Consider the following 16827-nt stretch of genomic DNA (forward strand, 5'->3'; position numbering starts at 1 on the left):
CCAGCTGTCATTCCGGACCCCTCGCCCTGAGAAAATGTCGTTTGTGTACAGGCCCGTGAAAATATATGTTTTAAATAGATGTTTGAAAAGATGAGACATATTTGAATAAACAAGCGTTTTCTGCCAGAACTTTTACATGGATAACTAGAGGTCAATATCTCACTCCACGTCTTTGGACATATTTATTGAGTACAAACGGAGCGCGGAGCACATTAAATGTGCTCCGCGCTCCGTTTGTACTCAATAAATATTTTCAATACATTTCAATACATTTTATTGAAATGTATTGAAAAGATTTCCTGCACAGGATGAAATCCTCTACGCCAAACTCATAAACAGACATAATATACATCAATTGATATAAATCAAACAGCTGATCCTTCCTTAATTTCGTTCAGACGTTAATATATGTGACGGCTGAAATCTATCTGGCTATGAAATCAAGCCTCGCCCTCGTTTTTGCGACATGAACAACTGCAATCCGACCTGGAAACCATGGTTACTGCCCGCCTCAACCCTCTCTCATACACACACAGGCACGCACACGCAACTTGCAAGCCCAACTTTGTATCTTAAATAAATAAAGAACGAACACCTGCATGAATTAACCCTCTTACTGGATAATCTTAATAACATCTTATTGTGCATTGGGCCAGATTTCGCGACTTTTTGAATGACAATAGAAATATGTGCGATATGACCACAATGTCACAAAATGTCTCATTTTCAAGCTGCATGTCTGTACTTTACAATGAAAATATAATTATGATTCTAGCATGTTCCATCGTTTACTTACAAGCATTTTAGTACACCTTGGTTTCAGTGAACAGTGAAACCAAGGTGTATTAAAATGCTTATTGATGACCATTTATGCTAAAAATCTTAATCGCTATACATGATTATGGGTTCAAACCTGTTGGGCTATACTGTCGTAGCGGCACGAGCACCAACATGCTGTGTGTCTGTCTGTCTTTTGGGGGAACATGAGTTACCAAACTATATATTTATCGTTAGTTGCTGAATGACCCTTTAGTATCGTTAGAATGAAAGAACGAAAATACATCACATAGATGCACCTGGTATCCTCAGTGATGTATCACAAGGTCATCAGGGTTCAGGGTCTCGCGAACATCATACCCCTCACTCGGGTGACCCAGCCGAGTGATCAAGTCCCGACTCACGTCACAGTAGCTACCCTCGATCTAGACTGGAACTCAGCTATGCTTTCTATGGCATAGAAAGCTTTCTATGGCAGTATCCGCCGGGAGAAACTAGACTGCAGGACATGAGACTAATTAATTAGAGCGACAGACAGGAGAGTGTGTGTGTGTACGTGTCTGCGTCAATTTAACAAAGGTGCAGACGATCAGAAATCAGCAGAGAGAGACCGACGTTTGCGCTACTCTACTGTATGCCGAATTGAAGTGGACTCTCCCTGGAAATAAAAATGTCTGGGTTTCCGAGGCTACCCTCGATCAGACCCACTAGGGAAAGACCAGGTGGAGGGACTAGGCTCTGTGGGTTGACTCCAGTCCGGGCCCCTCCTACGTCTCACCAGGTCCACTCCTGCTCTCACCATGAGTACAGCCAGGACCTGTGCGTTGGACCAGACTCCCAGCACCAGACACTTCATTCAGGAGTAGTGTATTCTGAGAATAATACTAATACAAATATACATTCGTTTTACCTGAGAGAGTATCGCACCACATCTTCCTACGTAGTAATGTTAAAGTTGACTCACCAGTCTCCTATTCCTGTTCCTCTTTAATCTGTGGAGGTTGTGGTTCCTCCAGGACCAGACTGGATCTCCTCTCCTCATATTCAGATGAAACCTCTTTACACACAGACAGGAGGAGGAGAGAGAAGGTAGCATCAGCAGAGCAACTCAAAGATGACATTTATTCTCCTATTTGTTTAGTCAGGATAACCCTTGTTTCAAAAAATAAGTGCCACGCGGCACGCCTTGCTCTGTGAGAGCAAGGCGTTTCGAATAGAGCCTGACATCGGTCTCACCGATGTATCCGTCATTTTAGGCGCCGATATCTGACATTATTTCACTGATGTGGCCAAAGTCTTTTTTTATCATCATTAATGTAACCTACACATGTAAAATGACGCACCCTTATGAAACACTCTCTTTTGGTTTGATATTAATTCATTTCTTCAACCGCTGCAGAGAATGGAACACACTGTGCGCATCGTGCCTGTGACTCTGGAGCCTAGGCTGCAGCAGAAAACTCTGCCCTGCGAGTGACTGTCATTTGGAATTGGAAGTCCAGCTGCCATTCCGGACCCCCCGCCCTGAGAAAATGTCGTTTGTGTACAGGCCCGTGAAAATATATGAGAGATCTTTGAAAAGATGACAAATATTTGAATAAACAAGCGTTTTCTGCCAGAGCTTTTACATGGATAACTAGAGGTTAATATCTCACTCCACGTCTTTGGACATATTTATTGGGCGAGTACAAACGGAGCGCGGAGCACATTTATTGAAATGTATTGAAAAGATTTCCAGCACAGGATGAAATCCTCTACGCCAGACTCATAAACAGACATAATATACATCAATTGAGTGTAAAATCTGCCCCAAATTAGATTGTTGGTTTTGTAGTACACTCACGTCGCCACGGCATTTATAAAGTGATCGCAAACAGCTGATCCTTCCTTAATTGTGTTGCCTTGCTGTCATGTCCACGCACACATGCACGCACGCACGCATGCACGCACCTCAAGGCTACATGACACATCGCCATGAATGGAATACGTTTGTAGGCTAGGCCTATATTCATTTTACCCATTCGTGCGCAGTGCACGGCGAAGGCGATCAGTGAGACTGCGCACTGCTGTGATAAGTGTTGTGGGTGATTGATGCCTGCAGGAGAGATAGGCTACTACAATGTCGTCAAGGCAGTCATAATCAACGTTTATGGAGTGATTTGATCATTGATGAACGAATAATAAACATATGGATGAAGGCTTGCATGTGTGCTGGTATGTGCTGGCGACGCACGCCGCGGTCCCGACTTCCCGACTCCCGCTTTTATCTGAACTGTCAAAGCACTTATTTAAATGGTGAATGATTAAGCCCTTAGTTTACACCTATAGCCTACAATTGCAAATAGGCAAGCGGTATGCTTGTCATTGTCACTTGGAAATAAAGGCGTGCAGTCCATTTATGCCTAAATATTTTTTTTATAATATCAGTGATTATATAGGCATCTGATGTCACACTCATGCGCTCCCAAATCATCTCACCAGTGCGCTCGCATGACAAGGCCAGTAAAGCACTGTTTGATTAAGCACAAACTAATACATTGTAAACATGTTATATTGTTTTTAATTATTGATGTATCCGTCATTTTAGGTGCCAATGCCCGATATCGGACATTATTTCACTGATGTAGCCTCTTCTACATCCTGACAGTTTTCTGAAAAAGCTGTTTCTATGTCAGTCGTTCTTCGATTTTTCAAAAATAGCAGATCTGCTACGAGCTTGTAGATCTGCTAGTTTTCAATAGCTAAAGCATAACATAATGCTAACACCAAAAGGGGTTCCCGCCCAAAATAGGTTAAGCACAAACTAATATTGTAATCATGTTATATTGTTTTTAATTATTGCGTGATATTAATTGTTTGTAAAGTTGGAAATCTATCTTTTTCTTTTACATGTATACATACAATTTTATTTTAACATTTTAGGAGTGAATACATATGCTTAGATGCCTGTGACAGCATGTCAGCAGCAGTTCAGACAATGCTGCTCCGCTTGTGTACGACAGAAAAACAGGTGAGGACAAAGCGTATGACAGCTCCCGACCCAACATGATTTTTGTCCTGGCACACGTTCAAGTTAAAGATTTTGCGGAAATGGTAAATGCCTGAGAGAGTATCGCACCACATCTTCCTACGTAGTAATGTCAAAGTTGACTAACCAGTCTCCTCTTCCTGTTCCTCTTTAATCTGTGGAGGTTGTGGTTCCTCCAGGACCAGACTAGATCTCCTCTCCTCATATTCAGATGAAACCTCTTTACACACAGACAGGAGGAGGGGAGAGAAGGTAGCATCAGCAGAGCAACTCATAGTGCTTTTGTCAACTCAAAGATGACATTTATTCTCCTAGAGTCTCTTCACAACGCCTCGCAGAGCAAGGTGTTGTGAGTAGAGCCAGACTCGGTCTCACCGATGGTACACACCGTGAGTTAGCTGTTGTGTATTTTTATTTTAGCACAACTAATCTCAGATTTGGGCAGTAAATCTTACACTGGCAGCCTAGAGCCATGTGCTGTCATCTCCACTTCCTGCTTTTTCAAATGAATGTAATTTATTCTCCAAACGACTTGAAAAGTACTTCCAGTCCTGCCTTGGCATGTGCCAAAACTGACCCACTACTAGGCATTGACAGCCTCCTTTTTCTACATCGCCTATATTTGGCCATTAACTGGTATGTGCCAAATTTGACCCAGTCGTCCAAAAGGGGTTAGGATTGCTGCATCCCGCGTTGTGTAATAGAAGGCATTTTTATCCGAGCAGTTTTTTTGTGGCACTGGGTGTGTTCGATATAAGCATGCTGACCGCACTGCCAATACAGACAAATAGGCGAGTGTGCTCTCGGTGTGCAACTGTGAATTTCCCAAACAAACCCCGTTTGAGAAAAGTAGTAGGGGTGCTCGGATACAAATGCTTAGCAATGCTAATCGCTGTCCCAGCAAATACCCATGGCACATGTGGTGAGGACTTTATATTTGAAATCTGAATGTTTATGTACACGTTTTCCATGTAAATGTAGCGATTGTGTAAAACTGGCTCCAGTTGCGTCATGACATTACGTCAAGTGTTGGAGCCAGTTTTGTTTTATTTATTCGTTCACCTCTTTCACTTTCGTTTTCATATACCGGTATATCAAATATTGTTTTGGAAAAGTTATAATTTGGATTAATAGTAGCCCCCACCTTTAATTAGAAACTTAAGTAGGCCTATGTCATGTCAATTCAGTGAGCCTCTTTGCACATCCTTTATAATGTATCCCCTTCAAAGTAAAACCTCCTCTGCAGTGATTCTGGAACAGTGAATTGTAACTTGTATTTTATTTTGAAAGGCTCAGTGGGGGAGGAAGTGGGGTAGCCTGTTTAAGGTCTCTTGACATGCCTCTTGAGAACAATGGAAAATGTTTGAGGCTGGGAAGGCATACAGTTTTTGATCTTATTTCATACCTTACTAGCATACTAATTTATTTCTTATTTATTTTGGAGCTATTAATTTGACCTTTTCAGTTTGATTATTCAAGTAGACTTTTGTGGAACATAATACATACCTTAATGCTACTTAAGCTAAGCTGGTGTTGTTCAGAGTCTACTAACCTGCAGTGTGTAGATCGATGTCCATATCAAAATCAATGTCCAGCAGTTTGTTTTGTGTCTCCAGCTGAGTTTGTAGTGTCTCCATCTCTCTCTGGAAGAGGTTGACCATGAACTCTCCCACCACGCTGAGGCGCTCCAACACAAACACTCTGACGCCAGGGGCGCAATAGCCTAGGGGACGCGGGGGACGCGTCCCCTGCCAGCGTCACATTGGTCCCCCCCAGATGAGTTTGGGCCTGGTACGAGACTATAGGTACAGCTGTTGCTTCTTTCGAAAAATATAACGCAACATAGGAACCCCGCTAGTGTTTTTGGTCTTCGTCTGACAGTTTCTGTAGCAGAAAGACCTCTTTTCTGGAGGGGGGGGGGGGACAGTCGGTTTGGGGGCGTTCCCGACGGCTGCGCGTAGCTTCCACCTCTGACAGAGGGGAAGCGAGTAAGCGACGCCGTCAGAAACCCCCTCACTCAGGAAGGCCCCCTCACTCAGATCTCAGACGGACCAAATTGCGACAATAACATACAGCCTATGTAAGAGGAATATAAACAAGACCTTGGCGCAAAACTTCATATTTACCCTGCTCTAATACAACAAAAGTGTGTTCTTACATCCTCCATTTCACATCAGCACTCGTGAGTAAATTTAATTGCCATTATGAAAGTTTTCAGTGACGTTGGACCCACAGGTTGCATTGTCGTCAATAATTAATCTGTCTTTAAAACGTTCTAATGTTAATATAGCATATTGGCATTGTCTGTTGGTGGTCTGGTGGTATGTTATATGGACCATGTAACAACATGGTCAACAGCACTGTTTGCAAATGTAGCTACATTTGTTGGCCACAAAGACAATTTAGACAAAACATGCTGCTGCCTGCTAATGGAGCTTGTATAGATATAGGCTAATTATTTTTCGGGGAAATTGCAGATAGTTTAGCTTCCAGTGACTCAATGATTGAGTCACTGGAACAACCTCTCTGTAGTCCGACCCTAACCATAACCCCACGTTTTGGTGGTTAGACCCCCCCATCCCCCCCTCCCCTAGGGTAGTGGGGGGGACGGGGGGGACGGATTTTTCGGCGGCGCCGCTTCGCGGCGCCGCTCTATATCCCCCCCTAGCGTTCGGTCAGTGTTGCGCTCTGACGCTAAGCTCCACACTACAAACATCAGCAGCGCCACGCTGCTGTTTGTCCACAACAAACATTATCTCCTCTCCCACCGACGCTAGCTGTTCATTTATCTTCAGCCGTACAGACTCCATTTGACGCTTTTCGCCTCCTTTAGGAGACATTTCCACCAAGCTGTCTGTTCCTACTGTAATATAGAATGTGTAATAAAGGCACAAACATCAACATTTCCCGAGAGACACGACAACATGTTTGACTTGTTCAACAGCGGCCATCGCCGTAATGAAAAACTAGACGCAGTCACGTGACGCGATGGCATCACGTGATGCAAACAAGCACTTCAGGGTCAAAGGTTTTCAACGCATGCGCAACAAAAGAATCCAGGCACTTTTGCCTTAATGCCTTTCGCCCTCTGGTGGTGGAGGTGTGTAACTGTCACAGATAGATAGATAGATAGATAGATAGATAGATAGATAGATAGATAGATAGATAGATAGATAGATAGATAGATAGATATTTTTTTAAACTGCCTTCGAATCTTAAAATATCTACAACCTCGTGTTGCGGTGTGACACGCTTTGAGCTTGTAGATCAGCTTTTTGCACATTTGACAATTTAAATCCATGATTCATTGATATTAATAGGAAAAGGTACGAACTGGCTGGATTACCGTATTAATATCAGTCAGTCAGTCAAAGCCAAGGAGAATGTTACAATACTAATTCACCATCGAGCAGCCTCTGCACTGTCTGAATGTCACACTAACATGATAGCAGGATAAAAACGGATAGCCTGTCTATCCATCCATGAGCAACATATTATCTATCTAGCTCTGGTCCATAGCTCTAATGTGTTGCACGTATTAGAGGTATGGAACAGAGCTACTATCGATCTATCTACAAAGTATTAGCATAAAACAAATTGATTATATATATTATATGAAAACAAACATAACAATGATATGATGAATATCACTATTTTGTGATAATTGCTGAAAAGATAGTGATATAATATTTTGACATATTATTTCCACCCCTACCTCATATCACTTCATTAAAGAAAAATCACACCCATGTTAAGTGAGGGGCGCTCTTGTCATCATACATCAGATATCATCTCATACTGGCCAATCAGAATGCCTGTTGCCTGTGATTGATTAGCTGATTTGCTCGTTTACATATGACATACATTTTCCCTTCAATGTCAATGGCGTTTAATTTATGTCATATTTAGCAGAATTTTGACGAAATTTCTCTGTTGATAATTTTATTCATTTCACTAAGGTCCAAGGCCAATAAGGGTAACAAAATACAAATACAAAATATGTAATTTTCTCAACAATTATGACAACATTTATTTAAAGTAATAAGTGATGATAGCCTATAAAGTTTTTGGTGCTGCACAAAAAAAATCACAATATTTAATTATTCATAATATATTTGAGCATTTTGAGGCAACAACATATTAATATTTGCAAATCTGCCTGAAACAAGTAATCAACATAATAATCCATTATATTTCTAGTCTTTATAGCTTCAGGATATACCTATAACTCCTGGTGGTCAGGGACACTTACAGCCTTCAAGGCCCCCGGCGGCCTGTGGCCCCTCTTCAATGGGACCTCCAAAGTGGGCCCCACTTTGGACCACAGCTTCACAGTATGGTGGAGCAGTGATCTGCAAAGGGCCCACTTTGACGCCCAGCCTGTAGGGCCCCAGCCCCCAGGATCCTGCGCTGCGTTCCAGGCTCCCCTGTGGCCCCTCCTCAATGGGACCTCTCAAAGTGGGCCCCTTGAGGACCACTGCTTCACAGTACGGTGGAGCAGTGGTCCTCAAAGGGCCCACTTTGACGCCCAGCCTGTAGGGCCCCAGCCCCCAGGAGCCTGCGCTGCGTTTGAGGCTCAGACCGAGGGAGAATACAGAGCAGAGGAGGGGCCCACACACATTTGAAATTGGTCCTCAAAGGGCCCACTTTAAGGGGTCCCCAGTAGGGGACCTCCATTCTGGGGGGTGTTAGAGGCCGGGCTCCAGGGGCCCTTGTCAGTGCCTCAAACCCAGTACTGCGCGACGCGGTCCAGTTTCCCGCAAAGGGCCCCTGGGAGCCAAGGGCCCCTGGGCTGCGGCCCAACTGGCCCTATGGCTAATTTGTCCCTGCCTCCAGTTGGACACGCCCACAAAAGACAACTGGTAGTTGTTATAGAGCAGGTGTGCACAGGTGCAGACATATGATAAACAAACATGCACGCAGGCGCAGGCATGCGCACACACACACACACACACACACACACACACACACACACACACACACACACACACACACACGTGCGTGCAGCCTGTTTACAGCTAACCCCAGGGCTCAGAGAGACAAAGACAATTCGCTGAGAGCAGGACATTAATGGAGTCCCACCGGCTGCCTCCCTCTGGACACAAACACAGCTTTCTGCATGTTACAGCAGTTTGGACTGAACCCCCCCCCCCCTGCTGGGACACAGACAGACGCTACCCAGAGAGAGAAGGGAGGGGGGGGGGGGGGGGGGGGGTGATGGGTGGGTGGCAGGGAGGGGGGGTAACATGGGTGTGGCGGGGTGGAGTTTCAGAGATCAGATTCATACGAGGTTTCCCACTGGACACTACACTGGTCCGATGAACCCATTCTGACCTGAGATCAGATTCATATACGAGGTTTTCCACAGCAAGGGCAGAATCCGTTTTACCGGCCCGGCAGGCCGGCCGGTAAACAGGGCCGGCCGGTCCTTAAAAGGGCCGGCCGGTAAAAAGGGCCGGTAAAAAGGGCCGGTAAAAAGGGCCGGCCGGTCCTTAAAAGGGCCGGCCGGTCCTTAAAAGGGCCGGCCGGTAAAAAGGGCCGGTAAAAAGGGCCGGCCGGTCCTTAAAAGGGCCGGCCGGTCTTAAAAGGGCCGGCCGGTCCTTAAAAGGGCCGGCCGGTTGTAAAAAGGGCCGGCCGGTCGTTTTAAGGGTCGGCCGGCCGGATTTTTTTTTTTTTTTTTTTTTTTTTTTTTTTCCAAGTTAATTTTTTTTTTTTGGTAACTCTGTCATTTCTCAACCGTTTTGGATGGGGGTGGTCTCATTTGAATCGTGCCGCCCCCCCGGGGGCATCCTTGGGGGTCTCAAAGTTGGGGGACCCCCCGGGACCCCCAGGGACCCCCAAATGGTAACTCTGTCATTTCTCTACCGTTTTGGATGGGGGTGGTCTCATTTGAATCGTGTTGCGTTCCCGGGGGCGTCTTTGGGGGTCTCAAGGTTCGGGGACCCCCCGGGGACCCCCAGGGACCCCCAAATGGTAACTGTCATTTCTCTACCGTTTTGGATGGGGGTGGTCTCATTTGAATCGTGCCGCCCCCCCGGGGGCATCCTTGGGGGTCTCAAAGTTGGGGGACCCCCCGGGACCCCCAGGGACCCCCAAATGGTAACTCTGTCATTTCTCTACCGTTTTGGATGGGGGTGGTCTCATTTGAATCGTGTTGCGTTCCCGGGGGCGTCTTTGGGGGTCTCAAGGTTCGGGGACCCCCCGGGGACCCCCAGGGACCCCCAAATGGTAACTCTGTCATTTCTCTACCGTTTTGGATGGGGGTGGTCTCATTTGAATCTTGTTGCGTTCCCGGGGGCGTCTTTGGGGGTCTCAAGGTTCGGGGACCCCCCGGGGACCCCCAGGGACCCCCAAATGGTAACTCTGTCATTTCTCTACCGTTTTGGATGGGGGTGGTCTCATTTGAATCTTGTTGCGTTCCCGGGGGCGTCTTTGGGGGTCTCAAGGTTCGGGGACCCCCCGGGGACCCCCAGGGACCCCCAAATGGTAACTCTGTCATTTCTCTACCGTTTTGGATGGGGGTGGTCTCATTTGAATCGTGTTGCGTTCCCGGGGGCGTCTTTGGGGGTCTCAAGGTTCGGGGACCCCCCGGGGACCCCCAGGGACCCCCAAATGGTAACTCTGTCATTTCTCTACCGTTTTGGATGGGGGTGGTCTCATTTGAATCGTGTTGCGTTCCCGGGGGCGTCTTTGGGGGTCTCAAGGTTCGGGGACCCCCCGGGGACCCCCAGGGACCCCCAAATGGTAACTGTCATTTCTCTACCGTTTTGGATGGGGGTGGTCTCATTTGAATCGTGCCGCCCCCCCGGGGGCATCCTTGGGGGTCTCAAAGTTGGGGGACCCCCCGGGACCCCCAGGGACCCCCAAATGGTAACTCTGTCATTTCTCTACCGTTTTGGATGGGGGTGGTCTCATTTGAATCGTGTCGCGTCCCCGGGGGCATCCTTGGGGGTCTCAAAGTTGGGGGACCCCCAGGGACCCCCAAATGGTAACTCTGTCATTTCTCTACCGTTTTGGATGGGGGTGGTCTCATTTGAATCGTGTCGCGTCCCCGGGGGAGTCTTTGGGAGTCTCAAGGTTGGGGGGCCCCCAGGGACCCCCAGGGACCCCCAAATGGTAACTCTGTCATTTCTCAACCGTTTTGGATGGGGGTGGTCTCATTTGAATCGTGTTGCGTCCCCGGGGGTGTCTTTGGGGGTCTCAAAGTGCGGGGACCCCCCCATGGTAACTATCAATTCTCAACTGTTTTGGACAGGGGTTGGTTGGAATCGTGTTGCCTCTATGGGCGCATTATCGGGGGGAGGTTCGGGGACCCCCACATGGTAAATCTTGACATTGTCATGATAGATATTTATTTATGGGAGGGAGACAGAGAGAACAATTTGCATATTATTCTTACTATAGCTCTCTCACACACACACTTTTCAGTAATGGACATTTAACCAATCTATTTCCCTCTGACAAGGCTCGCCGTTACCCGACAAAACTGTGCAATTAATTACTCAATTACTGTGCAATAAACAGTCAAGCCACAACGAAAATGTATTTGGTTGCTTTTATATAAAACTAGAAATAAACACATACACTAATGTAAACTGTGGTTACAATAAAATAGACCAGTCCGTACGATGTGTTAGCTAACTAGCATGGTTCTGTTGTTAGCATTCCTCATTGAAGCATGCAGTAGTGCAAAGCAGGTACATTTTACTGTAAAAACAAAAATAGACGAAACGCACCATTAACAGCAGATATACAAGCCACTAAAGTGTCTTCTTTTTCAAGTCATGATTGATTGGTTGGTTTATTAAGTTTGCAGAATTACAGTACATTTCAAGTACAACTCAATACAACTGTTAAAGGCGGTTGACGTAAGTCGCAACTATTAATTAATACGTTGTATGGCGGTTTATTATACGTTGTGGTGGTTTGATGAATACGTCGGCATATTAGAACTCCTCGTGGCGGTTTGATGACTCGTCTGGTCTATAGCTACCCATTTGCGACGTAAAAGGTTGACTTTGGTATTTTTATTTTGCCTGCCGCGGTGCAGGTTATTTATCCTAGTAGTACAAATCTCGAAATTAATGTAGTCCTTTGGTAGTGTAGCGGTCAGCGCTCTCGCCCCTGGAGTCACTGCTCCATGTAGGTGCGAGTTCGAAACTTGCACATGGCAAACTTTTTTTTTTAAATGTTCTTTTTTAGCCTATATTGTGTATGGACACAATAGCTACATTTTAGACTGTATCATTATTGTATATTATATTAAAAAAAATAGACAAACAGACAAACAGACAAACAGACAGACAGACAGGCAGGCAGACAGACAGGCAGACAGACAGACAGACAGTGTGTGCGTGCGTATACAGTGTGTGTGCGTGCATGCGCATACATTGTGCGTGCGTGTATGCGTGCGTGCGTGCGTACGTGCGTGCGTATACAGTCTGTGTGTGTGCGTGCGTATACAGTGTTTGTGTGTGTGTGCGTGCGTATACAGTGTGTGTGTGTGCGTGCATGCATATACAGTGTGTGTGTGTGCGTGCGTATACAGTGTGTGTGTGTGTGTGTGTGCGTGCGTGCGTATACAGTGTGTTTGTGTGTGTGTGTGCGTGCGTGCGTATACAGTGTGTGTGTGTGCGTGTGTGCGTATACAGTGTGTGTGTGCGTGCGTGCTTCATCGTATTTATTATTATTAATATTTATATTTATACTTCATTGTATTTAATATTATTATTATTATTAATTATATTTATACTTCATCGTATTTATTATTATTAGTATTTTATGTCTTTTCCTACTTGAATCTGTAGCCACTGGCACTGCCTGGTTTGTCCATCTGTACCTGCATGCATAGATTGATTGCTCAGTAGGGCCAGTAGGGCCAAGTTAGGGCCCTAGGAAGGAGGGAGGAAGGAAGGAAGGAAGGAAGCAAGGAAGGAGTGTGAGTGTGAGTGTGTGTGTGTGTGTTTGTGTGTGTGTGTGTGTGTGTGTGTGTGTGTGTGTGTGCCACTCGACTCCTATACATCATTTAGCATACCAAGTACCCCAATTACATTGCACACACACACACACACACACACTCACACTCACACTCCTTCCTTCCTTGCTTCCTTCCTTCCTTCCTCCCTCCTTCCTAGGGCCCTAACTGGGCCCTACTGGGCCCTAACTGGGCCCTACTGGGCCCTATTGGGTCCTACTGGGTCCTACTGGGTCCTACTGGGTTCTACTGGGCCCTACTGGGCTTCCTTGCTTCCTTCCTTTCTCCCTCCTTCCTAGGGCCCTAACTTGGCCCTACTGGCCCTACTGAGCAATCAATCTATGCATGCAGGTACAGATGGACAAACCAGGCAGTGCCAGTGGCTACGGATCCAAGTAGGAAAAGAGATAAAATAATAATAATAATAAAAATATGATGAAGTATAAATATAAATAATAATAATAATAATAATAATAATAATAAATACAATAAAGTATAAATATAAATAATAATAATAGTAATAGTAATAGTAATAGTAATAATAATAATAATAATAATAATAATAATATTAAATACAATGAAGTATAAATATTATTATTATTAATAATAATAATAATAAATACGATGAAGCACGCACGCACGCACACACACTGTATACGCACACACTGTCTGTCTGCCTGCCTGCCTGTCAATCTATCTGTCTGTCTGTTTGTCTGTCTATTTTTTTTAAATATAATATACAATAATGATACAGTCTAAAATGTAGCTATTGTGTCCATACACAATATAGGCTAAAAAAGAACATTTAAAAAAAAAGTTTGCCATTAATGCACTTTAGCTGTTATCAATGTTAGCACTTAGCATCTCTAGTTCCCATTGATGTTAGACACAAATGAACAATGTTATCTCAACCATGTGTTTATATTCAAGTGTATGGAATATGCATTCAACAGGGTACTGTAGATGTGCGCATGCGCGAAGAGTGAAGACCCGTTTTTTTCTCATGCATTTTTTTTAACATTTTTATTTCATTTTTTAAAACATTACAATTATGCATGAGATAAAAGAAAGTATTTCATACATTCATTCATTAGCAACTACATTGGCAAATCAATTCATATCAAATTCACATAATAATATTAAGACAATGACAATTTCTTGAACGCAATGTAATTCAAAACATGTCACATTACATTTCATTTCAAACACATTTTACATAATGAAGCATACAGCACAAGTGAAACATCTTGTCATATTTGGAAAAAAAAATGTTTCAAAAAATAATCCACATTTTTTCAAAACATTTCAGCAGTTTTAGGACTCCCTGTCACGAGTTGGCGGCCTCCCTGAAAAATCACAACGTCCGATGCGCCCTGTATAATTAATAATAATAATAACTGTATAATTCATCATAGAAAATGTATGAATAAATATTAACACAATTTTTGCCTTGACATTTAGTCTAAATTAACTTTAAGAGGATTTGATTTTTAAAATGCTGTTATACAAATTAAATGCATCATGATTAAATAAATGACAATTTGAATTGAATGTCAATAAATCCATTACAATGAAAATGATGAGTGAGTAAGTGCAACAAGCTAACCCCCACGTCCAAAAAAGTAGATAAATGACAGAGTTACAATTTGGGGGTCCCTGAGACCTTGAGACCCCCAAAGACGCCCCCGGGGGGGCGAGACGATTCAAATGAGACCACCCCCGTCCAAAACGGTAGAGAAATGACAGTTACCATTTGGGGGTCCCTGGGGGTCCCTGGGGGTCCCCGGGGGGTCCCCGAACCTTGAGACCCCCAAAGACTCCCCAGGGGACGCGACACGATTCAAATGAGACCACCCCCATCCAAAACGGTTGAGAAATGACAGAGTTACCATTTGGGGGTCCCTGGGGGTCCCGGGGGGTCCCCCAACTTTGAGACCCCCAAGGATGCCCCCGGGGGGGCGGCACGATTCAAATGAGACCACCCCCATCCAAAAGGGTTGAGAAATGACAGAGTTACCATTTGGGGGTCCCTGGGGATCCCGGGGGGTCCCCCAACTTTGAGACCCCCAAGGATGCCCCCGGGGGGGCGGCACGATTCAAATGAGACCACCCCCATCCAAAACGGTTGAGAAATGACAGAGTTACCATTTGGGGGTCCCGGGGGGTCCCCCAACTTTGAGACCCCCAAGGATGCCCCCGGGGGGGCGGCACGATTCAAATGAGACCACCCCCATCCAAAAGGGTTGAGAAATGACAGAGTTACCATTTGGGGGTCCCTGGGGGTCCCGGGGGGTCCCCCAACTTTGAGACCCCCAAGGATGCCCCCGGGGGGGCGGCACGATTCAAATGAGACCACCCCCATCCAAAACGGTTGAGAAATGACAGAGTTACCATTTGGGGGTCCCGGGGGGTCCCCCAACTTTGAGACCCCCAAGGATGCCCCCGGGGGGGCGGCACGATTCAAATGAGACCACCCCCATCCAAAAGGGTTGAGAAATGACAGAGTTACCATTTGGGGGTCCCTGGGGGTCCCGGGGGGTCCCCCAACTTTGAGACCCCCAAGGATGCCCCCGGGGGGGCGGCACGATTCAAATGAGACCACCCCCATCCAAAACGGTTGAGAAATGACAGAGTTACCATTTGGGGGTCCCTGGGGGTCCCGGGGGGTCCCCCAACTTTGAGACCCCCAAGGATGCCCCCGGGGGGGCGGCACGATTCAAATGAGACCACCCCCATCCAAAACGGTTGAGAAATGACAGAGTTACAAAAAAATAATAATTAACTAACCCTTTTTACCGGCCCTTTTTACCGGCCGGCCCTTTTAAGGACCGGCCGGCCCTTTTAAGGACCGGCCGGCCCTTTTTACCGGCCCTTTTTACCGGCCCTTTTAAGGACCGGCCGGCCCTTTTAAGGACCGGCCGGCCCTGTTTACCGGCCGGCCTGCCGGGCCGGTAAAACGGATTCTGCCCTCCCTCGTTTTCCACTGGACACACACTGGTCCGATGAACCCATTCTGACCTGAGATCAGATTCATACGAGGTTTCCCACTGGACACACACTGGTCCGATGAACCCATTCTGACCTGAGATCAGATTCATACGAGGTTTCCCACTGGACACACACTGGTCCGATGAACCCATTCTGACCTGAGATCAGATTCATACGAGGTTTTCCACTGGACACACACTGGTCCGATGAACCCATTCTGACCTGAGATCAGATTCTAAAAAAATGTCAGTCGATTTTTCAAAAAATAGCAGACCTACAAGCTCGTGGCGCGCTACGAGCTTGTAGATCTGCTATTTTTCAATAGCTAAAGCACGACATGATGCTAACACCAAAAGGGGTTCCCGTTCAGAATGGGATAAGGATGTGATATCTCTCTGTTCCATCCTCCATCCTCGCTGTATAGACTTTATACGCTACATATACGTTCACATCTTGACTCGGCTTTGTTTATGCTCGTACAGTAATGACATCATACTGTATATATATACTGTGATGTATATATCTGCACTAGTCTGTGTCCTTAATCTCTCTCCTCTGCTGTCTGAACAGCTGAAATCATGAGTGGATCTTTAATGATCAAATGCTAGAACAATCTCACAAACAAACATAGCAGCACAGTTAGAATCGGCTCACCCTGCTCTACCTGTCAGACATACTGTCATCTGTGTGTGTGTGCGTGTGTGCGTGCGTGCGTGCATGCGTGTGTGTGTGTGTGTGTGTGTGTGTGTGTGTGTGTGTGTGTGTGTGTGTGTGTGTGTGTGTGTAATCAAATACATAAATAAATGACGCCTTTAGAGTTTAGGTTTAAGTGCTGGTGTTATAGACTTGTGCCTGATTCTGGGGGCGAATAATAGTTAATAGTTCACCCATGTGTTCTCTACTGGGACATTGGTTTCATATATTAGTTAATAGGTCACTCATGTGTTCTCTACTGGGACATTGGTTTAATATATTAGTTAATAGTTCACCTATGTGTTCTCTACTGGGACATTGGTTTCATATATTAGTTAATAGTTCACCTATGTGTTCTCTATAATGT

Source organism: Protomyctophum bolini, assembly GCF_963924005.1.
Source record: "Protomyctophum bolini genome assembly, chromosome: 13".
Classification (NCBI taxonomy): domain Eukaryota; kingdom Metazoa; phylum Chordata; class Actinopteri; order Myctophiformes; family Myctophidae; genus Protomyctophum; species Protomyctophum bolini.